The sequence below is a fragment of the Mustela putorius genome, unplaced genomic scaffold (assembly GCF_011764305.1).
Source record: "Mustela putorius furo isolate JIRA1106 unplaced genomic scaffold, ASM1176430v1.1 tig00000242_pilon_pilon_pilon, whole genome shotgun sequence".
NCBI lineage: Eukaryota > Metazoa > Chordata > Mammalia > Carnivora > Mustelidae > Mustela > Mustela putorius.
The window spans coordinates 7406011-7413895 of NW_025421325.1; positions in this window are offsets into that span (position 1 = coordinate 7406011).

A 7885-nucleotide genomic window follows, 5' to 3' on the forward strand; every position below is an offset into this window, starting at 1 on the left:
TTTAAGGATAGCAGTGAATTAATGCAGTGAAACATCTAGCCCAGTACCTGATAAATGGTGAGCAGCTAAGAATGTTAATTTCCTCTCTACAAATAGGAATTTCATACGTATCCACTATGCCCTCTGGGGATGAAACAGAGTCATTGTTTTAGAGGAAATCAGTCTTACTAAAAGGAAAGGAAAAGAAAACAGGAAAGAAAGGACATGAAATAAAAATATTAAAACAATGGACTATTACTCAGCCATAAAAAAGAATAAAATCTTGCTTTTTGCAACAACATGGATGAAACTCGAGAGTATTATACTATGTGAAATAAGTTAGAGAAATGCAAATACTATATGATTTCATTTATGTGTGGAATTTTTTTTTAAAAAGGGCACCTGGGTGGCTCAGTTGGTTAAGCCTCCAGCTCTTGGTTTCACCTCGGGTCATAATCTCACAGTAGTGGAATGGAGCCCAGTGTTAAGCTCCATGATCAGTGCAGAGTCTGCTCCAGACTGTTTCCCCTTCCCTCTCCACCCCTCCCCACTTGTGTTCTCTCTAAAAGAAATAAAATCTAAAAAAAAAAAAAAATCAGATTCATAGATACAGAGAACAAACTGATGGTTGCCAGAGGAGCAGGGCATGGAGGTAGGGGACAAAATAGATGAAAGAGAACAAGAAGTACAAACATCCAGTTATAAAATAAATAAGTCATAGGAGGGTGCCTGGATGGCTCAGTGGGTTAAGCTGCTGCCTTCGGCTCAGGTCATGATCTCGGGGTCCTGGGATCGAGTCCCGCATCGGGCTCTCTGCTCAGCAGGGAGCCTGCTTCCCTCTCTATCTCTCTCTGCCTACCTCTCCGTCTACTTGTGATTTCTGTCAAATAAATAAATAAAATCTTTATAAATAAATAAATAAATAAATAAGTCATAGGAAAGTATTGTAGAGCAGGGGAAATACAATCAATAATATTGTATTAACTTTATATGGTGATAGATAATAACCAGACCTGTTATGGTGATTATTTCACAATGTGTATTATTTCAAATATATTTCACTATATTATACACCTGAAACTAATATGATATTTTATTTCAATGTATTTCAGTGTAAAAAGATAGGACATGATAGTCATTGGAGGGAAAAAAAAAAAAAACAGAAGACATGAAATTCAACAAAAGTGTCTAAGACAATTCATGTGATAGTAAGTTCTCCTGAGTTCTACTTCCTCAAGGAGACAAACTATCAGAGTTTAGTATTTTGGGAAAGGAGTTTGAAATATGATAAGTTTGTAGTAAAGCAGAAAAAAATATAGCATATGTAATAAGCAAGAAATATTTATTGCTACTCCTTTATAAAAACTTATTTCAAATGAGATGTAACAGTAGAAAAAGTCAAAAGAACAGAGAATTCTAAAAAATAAAATTTAAGAAAACACAAATAGCCAGTGTATTTTAAAAGTCCAACTATACCAATTACAGCTAGAATGAGAATTATTTTTGATTTATAAATTTGACAAGATTAGAAAAATTATAAAAATAATATTGTTGGATGTTGGACAGTATCATATCATGCTGAAGGAAGTTACAGTAATTTTTAGAAATGTATATCTAAATATTTAAAATGTTTGTAGTTTTCAAACAAGAAATTTTGCTTCTAGGAATTTATTCTAGTATTCAAATATTTGCCAAAACTTTATGTATAAGAATGTCTATCACAGTATCATTTAAATGCAATGAAAAGAAATTACTAAGTATCCAACAAGACAGAATTATGATAAGCACTAGATATTATGGTGAAGTCATGTTTTAATACTATAGGCAGATTTTTTTTTAAATATTGATGAATATTAAATGAAAATGTGTTCAATTATATAAAATAAGCCTACGACAAAACAGTTATTTTTTTAAAAAATGTTATTAAAGCAGGATTCTCCTTAAAATGTTACTTGTTCTCTCTATATTAGGATGACCCATTTTTATTCTCTTTGTTCTTTTCTCTATTTCCACGTTTTCTGCCATAAGCAAGTGTCGCTTTCTCTAGGGGGATAAAAGGCTATGTGTATGATGAGATTCAGTGGATACTCCCGAAGTTTTCCAAGGTGGTTATAGCAATTTACACTCCCACTGGCAATACAGAAAAAGTTCTAGTTTGAAGCAATGCATTTTTAGAATGATGGATCCAGTAAACAGTCATTGATTTGAACTCTACTATTTTAGAGGTTAAAATGATTAACTAAGTAGAAGTTAGGAATAAGCACATTGGGGGTGCCTGGGTGGCTCAGTCAGTTAAGCATCCAGCTCTTGGTTCAGGTCTCCATCTCACCGTCATGAGTTCAAGCCCCTCCATGGGCTCCACACTGGGTGTGAAGCCTACAGGAGGGAGCGAGCGAGGAAGGGAGGGAGGGAGAAGCACGATGGTTGTGACTGCATATATTAGTAATATAATATTAACCTTTTCTAGATTGTATTTTTCATTAATTTGTCTCAATTATTCTGACCCTCTTTAGCTTGTTACGTACAGTATGTCCAAACACTCATATTAGATTTCTTTAATGCAGAAGAGCTGCATAAGACTCCCTTCTTTTCTTACCTCCTTTATCCCTGCTTAAAAATGTGACCGTATTTTGGGGTGCCTGGGTGGTTCAGTCGGTTAAGCATCTGCCTTCAGCTGAGATCATGACCCCAAGGTCCTGGGATCAAGTCCGACATCGGGCTTCCTGCCCAGCTGGGAGCCTGCTTCTCCCTCTCCCTCTGCCTGCCACTCCCTCTGCATGTACTCACTCTCTCTCTCTCTCTCTCTCTCTCTTCCTATCAAATAAATAAATAAAATCTTTTTAAAAGATGTAATCATTTTGAATTGCATTATCTATTCCCCCATATATTTAAAATATTTGATATTTTAAAATATCAAAACCAATGCATTATATGAAAAAAGAGCAGTATCTCATTAGTACTTGTAAACAGTGTTCTTTCACAGAGCTCATGGGACTATAGTCGTATCTTAACATCTCTGTGAGGAAGTGAACAAAGGCTATCACCTCTGTTTAACAAAAGCAGAAGGTCGGGGCAGCATAGGGAAGTGAGCAGTCTGAGACGAGGCTGTCAAAACAACCTCTTCATTGACCCAGATACTTTGGAATCTACACTAAAAATTTTAGGACACGAAGACGTTATCATTTTTAGTCAGAGTCAAGCTAAATTTAAATTATCTTCTGAAGTTGGTCGCTTAAAAAGAGCTTAGGAATGAACAATGTGTGTCTTGCTAAAATATTAATCATTCTGTCAAGAAATTTTTCTAACAAATACATTAATAATAATAATAATAATAAGCCATTGCTTTTGAATGGTCTCATCTCCTGCGGAAATTATCTAGTGGTCAAGGTCTATTCCACTGATGAGTCCTGTTTGTTGTAAAACTCTTCACAAATCCATCGGTCTTCTCCTTTAAAGTGAATCCCTTGTTGCAGGTTAATGGCTTAGGCTCTGGAGCAGATGCTGCTGACAGAAATATGTTCAAATCCCAACCCCACCGCTTCCCAGCCATGTCACTGGGATCAAATAACTAAGCCACTTCATTTCTTGTTGTGCCTCCGTTTTCTCTCTAAAAAGAGGGAATTATAGTACCTTCACATCATTCGTTTGTGATAAGGATTATGTAACTTTCTGAGCACAGTGTAGTGCACATCATAAATACTCAGACTTAATTTTCAAGGCAATTTTTAGGAATGTATCATAAGGAAATAATTCTAAAAGTGAGTATTTATTTACAAGTATTACCATACCAACAAGGATTTACAATATCAAAATTTTGGAAATCATTTATCAAATGGGAATAAACTAAAATTATGTTCTATCCCAACATAGTCTATCACACAGTATGATCTCAGTTTCATAAAAATATGAAATAAAATCCATGTGCACATTCAGGGCTACAACATATGATTTTATAAGTTGTTCACTGCACAGGGTGCCTGTCCTCAAGGCATGAGATCTGATATCTGGCTGCCCTGTGTTTATCACCCTGCCCACCGTGGAACAGAGCTGCATTCACCTAGAAAACAGGATGCCTCTTTCCAGATTGCCCAAAGGGGCAGTACAGGCTAGCATCACCCATGTGTAAATATAGACATATAAAAGACTGAAAAACACAGGGATGCCTGGGTGGCTCAGTTGGTTAAGTAGCTGCCTTCGGCTCAGGTCATGATCCCAGTGTCCTGGGATTAAGTCCTGCTTCAGGCTCCTTGTTTGGCAGGGAGACTGCTTCTCCCTCTGCCTCTGCCTGCCACTCTGTCTGCCTGTCCTTGCTCTTGTTCCTCTCTCTCTTCTCTCTGACGAATAAATAAATAAAATCTTTAAAAAAATTTTTTGAAAGATTGAAAAACACAAACCAAAGCATTAACACTGATTACCTTGAAGTACCAGGACACTAAGAAATATTTTCTTCATTATAATTTTCTGTTTTCCAATTTTCTATAGTGAGTGTGTGTTGCCTTTATGATTATAAAACAATAAATTTTAAGTTTAAAAAACTAGTTGTATTGGGGTGCCTGGGTGGCTCAGTTGTTAAGCATCTGCCTTTGGCTCAGGTCATGATCCCACGGTCCTGGGTTCGAGTCCCACATTGGGCTTCCCGCTCAGTGAAGAGCCTGCTTCTCTCTCTCCCACTCACCCTGCTTGCATTCCCTCTCTTGCTGTGTCTCTCTCTCTGTCAAATAAATAAATAAAATCTTAAAAAAAAAAAAAACTAGCTGTATTAAAATGCACAAATCAAAACTATAAGATAGGCCCTCACACACATAAGGTTACCTACTATCAAAAACAAAACAAGGGGGGCACCTGGGTGGCTCAGTGGGTTAAAGCCTCTGCCTTCGGCTCAGGTCATGATCCCAGGATCCTGGGATCAAGCCCCACATCAGGCTCTCTGCTCCGCGGGGAGCCTGCTTCCTCCCCTCTCTCTCTCTGCCTACTTATGATTTCTCTCTCTGTCAAATAAATAAAATCTTTAAAAAAAAAAACAAACAAAGGACACACACACACACACACAAAAGCCAAAAATAAGTGCTGGTGAGGATGTGGAGAGAAAGGGGAATCCCTGTGCCCTGCTGGTGGGAATGCAAATTGGTACAGCTACTTCCTCAAAAAGTTAAAAATATAATCACCATCTGATCCGGCAATCCCACTTCTCTTAGCCAAAAGAATTGAAAGCAGGATCTTGAAGAGATATTTACACACCCATGTTCATAGCAGCAGTATTCACAATTGCCAAGAGGAAAAGGTGGGAAACTCTGGCATTGCCCCTGACTAACTACTAGGTCATGCCTACTTCCTGGGGATAGTAACTGGTCCATGCAAGGAACAGAGTCTGGGTCCACTCAGTCCCAAGAACTGTCCCAGGTCTGGAGTTCCCCCTGGGATCAAGCTAAGACCACCACAGTTCAACTTCTCACTCAGCAGGACCCTGCTCCCTTGGCTTCTCCATAGGTGTTGAGCCTAAGACCACATTCCAAAAATCTCCCCCAAATGCAAATCTCTTAGGATCTATTATCTGGAAGACTCCACCTGGAACTCTTATTAAAAGAAATCTCTTCCGGGACGCCTGGGTGGCTCAGTTGGTTGAGCGGCTGCCTTCAGCTCAGGTCATGATCCCAGCGTTCCTGGGATCGAGTCCCACATCGGGCTCCTTACTCAGCAGGGAGCCTGCTTCTCGCTGTCTCTTCCTGCCATTCTGCCTGCATGTGCTCGCTCTCTCTCTCTCTCTGACAAATAAATAAATAAAATCTTAAAAAAAAAAAAAGAAAGAAATCTCTTCCTTTCCTGATATTCTCCTATATTTTCTTCTTCAATTTTATATTTCATCTTTTATAATACATTTGGAGTTTATTTTTAGATAAGAGAGGGATTTGATTGTATTTTTCTCCTTGTAGTAAGCTAATTTTCTCTGTACCATTTACTAAACCAATATTTCTTTATTGATTTTATTTCTCTATAGCAAATTCCCATATATTCACGGTTCTGTTTCTTGACTTTCTACCCTGACCTCTTGGCTTAAAGATTTGATCCCGTGACACTGTTTCAATTGCTTTGGCTTATTTTTCAAAACTGCTATTAGATATTAACCAAATACATTTTAAAATCACTTTATTGATTTACCTCCAAAAATCTTTCTGGGATTCTTTTTAATTATAGTGCATCTATAGATTAATTTTTGAGGAATTTAATCTTCAAAATGTCTCATCTATTTGCAGGATATTTTGCTTCATTTATTCAGTATTTTTAAAATATCCTTTAATGGAGTTGTACAATTTTAAATAATTACTTTTTGTATTCTTTAATAGCTCAATTTCTGTAAATCATACGGTTTTGTTGCAATTAAAATATTTTCTATTAAAATTTCTAACTGGTCATTGTTGGTATGGAGATACGAAATTTATTTTTATATATTGATCATGCATCTGATTTTCTTGCTGGACTCTTTTTGGCTCTAAAGGTTGGTTGAATTTGAAGAAGGTTTTTATATATTATCAACATCTGAAAGGGATATGTTATACTATGTTGTAATGTATTCATCATTTTTTCCAGTCATCCAGCATCTCTAAACAGTGTCCCTGGGCATTACAAGATGCTTCTCTCCCTTTAGGTCCCTGATTCCCATAATAAAGGACAGAAACTTGGTTTTGTCAGACACTTGTACGATAAAACACAGACTTTAAAAGGGACATTAATGAAGTAAAGAAGAAAGCAGAATCTTGCAGAGTCATTCTGACAGAGAAGAAAGAGAGATCAGGTTGTGGCATAGATTCTTGTGCTAATACCCAGGGCTGAGATTGGTAGAGTGGACAGTTCACACTGCAGCGTCTCTGCCGAATAGTGGTAACAGCAGTAGCTCAGCTACAGCAGATCTACAGTATGTTCTGGGTACAGTTCCTAGTTAGTTTCCAAATTTCTAATCTGTTGTCAATTTCATAGGCTCGGTAAGCTACCTAGTATTGGTTAATAAGTGATTTAATAAGCTAGTTTTTGTAGATTTTAGCAGAACTGACAGGGTTATATTCTCATCTATTGTTGCCTTTTTACAATAAACAAGATACCAACTACTAACTTGAAAGGCAGTGGTCATGGTGGAGATCACGATGTTGTTCTCAAACCTAAACAGAATACAAAGCAGATGCTGCTAATCGTTGACCCGATTCCAAGTCTCTATTTTTTCCTTTCTACCAGAACCTAATTTTGTTTATAGAGGCAAAAGTGCAGCTGTACTACCACTAAAGGTCGTCATGTAACAGCCATGCCAATGGGATGCTAGACAATGTCCCTATGTGAGCTTTCAGAAAGCCTAGCTGGCTAAGTTCCATATCTCTTTGTCCCTCTCTCCACTCCCTTCTTCCTGCCTTGATCGCGGTTACCTAAGAAACAAAAGTTACCTTGAGAGGATGAAGTGGGAAAAAGCTCGATGTGTGAGATGATGATCAGAAATTAGAAGGGGCCTAAACACTGAAGATTTGTGAGGACATGTCCCAGAGGTGCACTGTCTTCCTCTGGACCTCCTGCTGTGAGTAAATGCCAATCCTTGTCTGTTTACCACTGTTGTTCTGGGGTTTTTGTTGTTTTTTTTATATATAGGAAACACATTCTTAAGTAATAGAGCATCTAAAATTTTGCTCCAGTATGACGTTTATTATAGATTTTTGGTTGGTGTCCGTCATTAGGTTGAAAATTTTTCCTTAGATTCTAGATTGTTATAGATATCTCCTTTCTGACATTCCCAGAATGGTTGTGTATGAGAAGGACCAAGCAGTCACACTCAGTTCACTATCTTCTATAGAACTAGAAGTCTTTGGTTTAATGCATGAAACATTACTACAAATATATTTATGTGAGTACATATAAATATCTTAAGGAT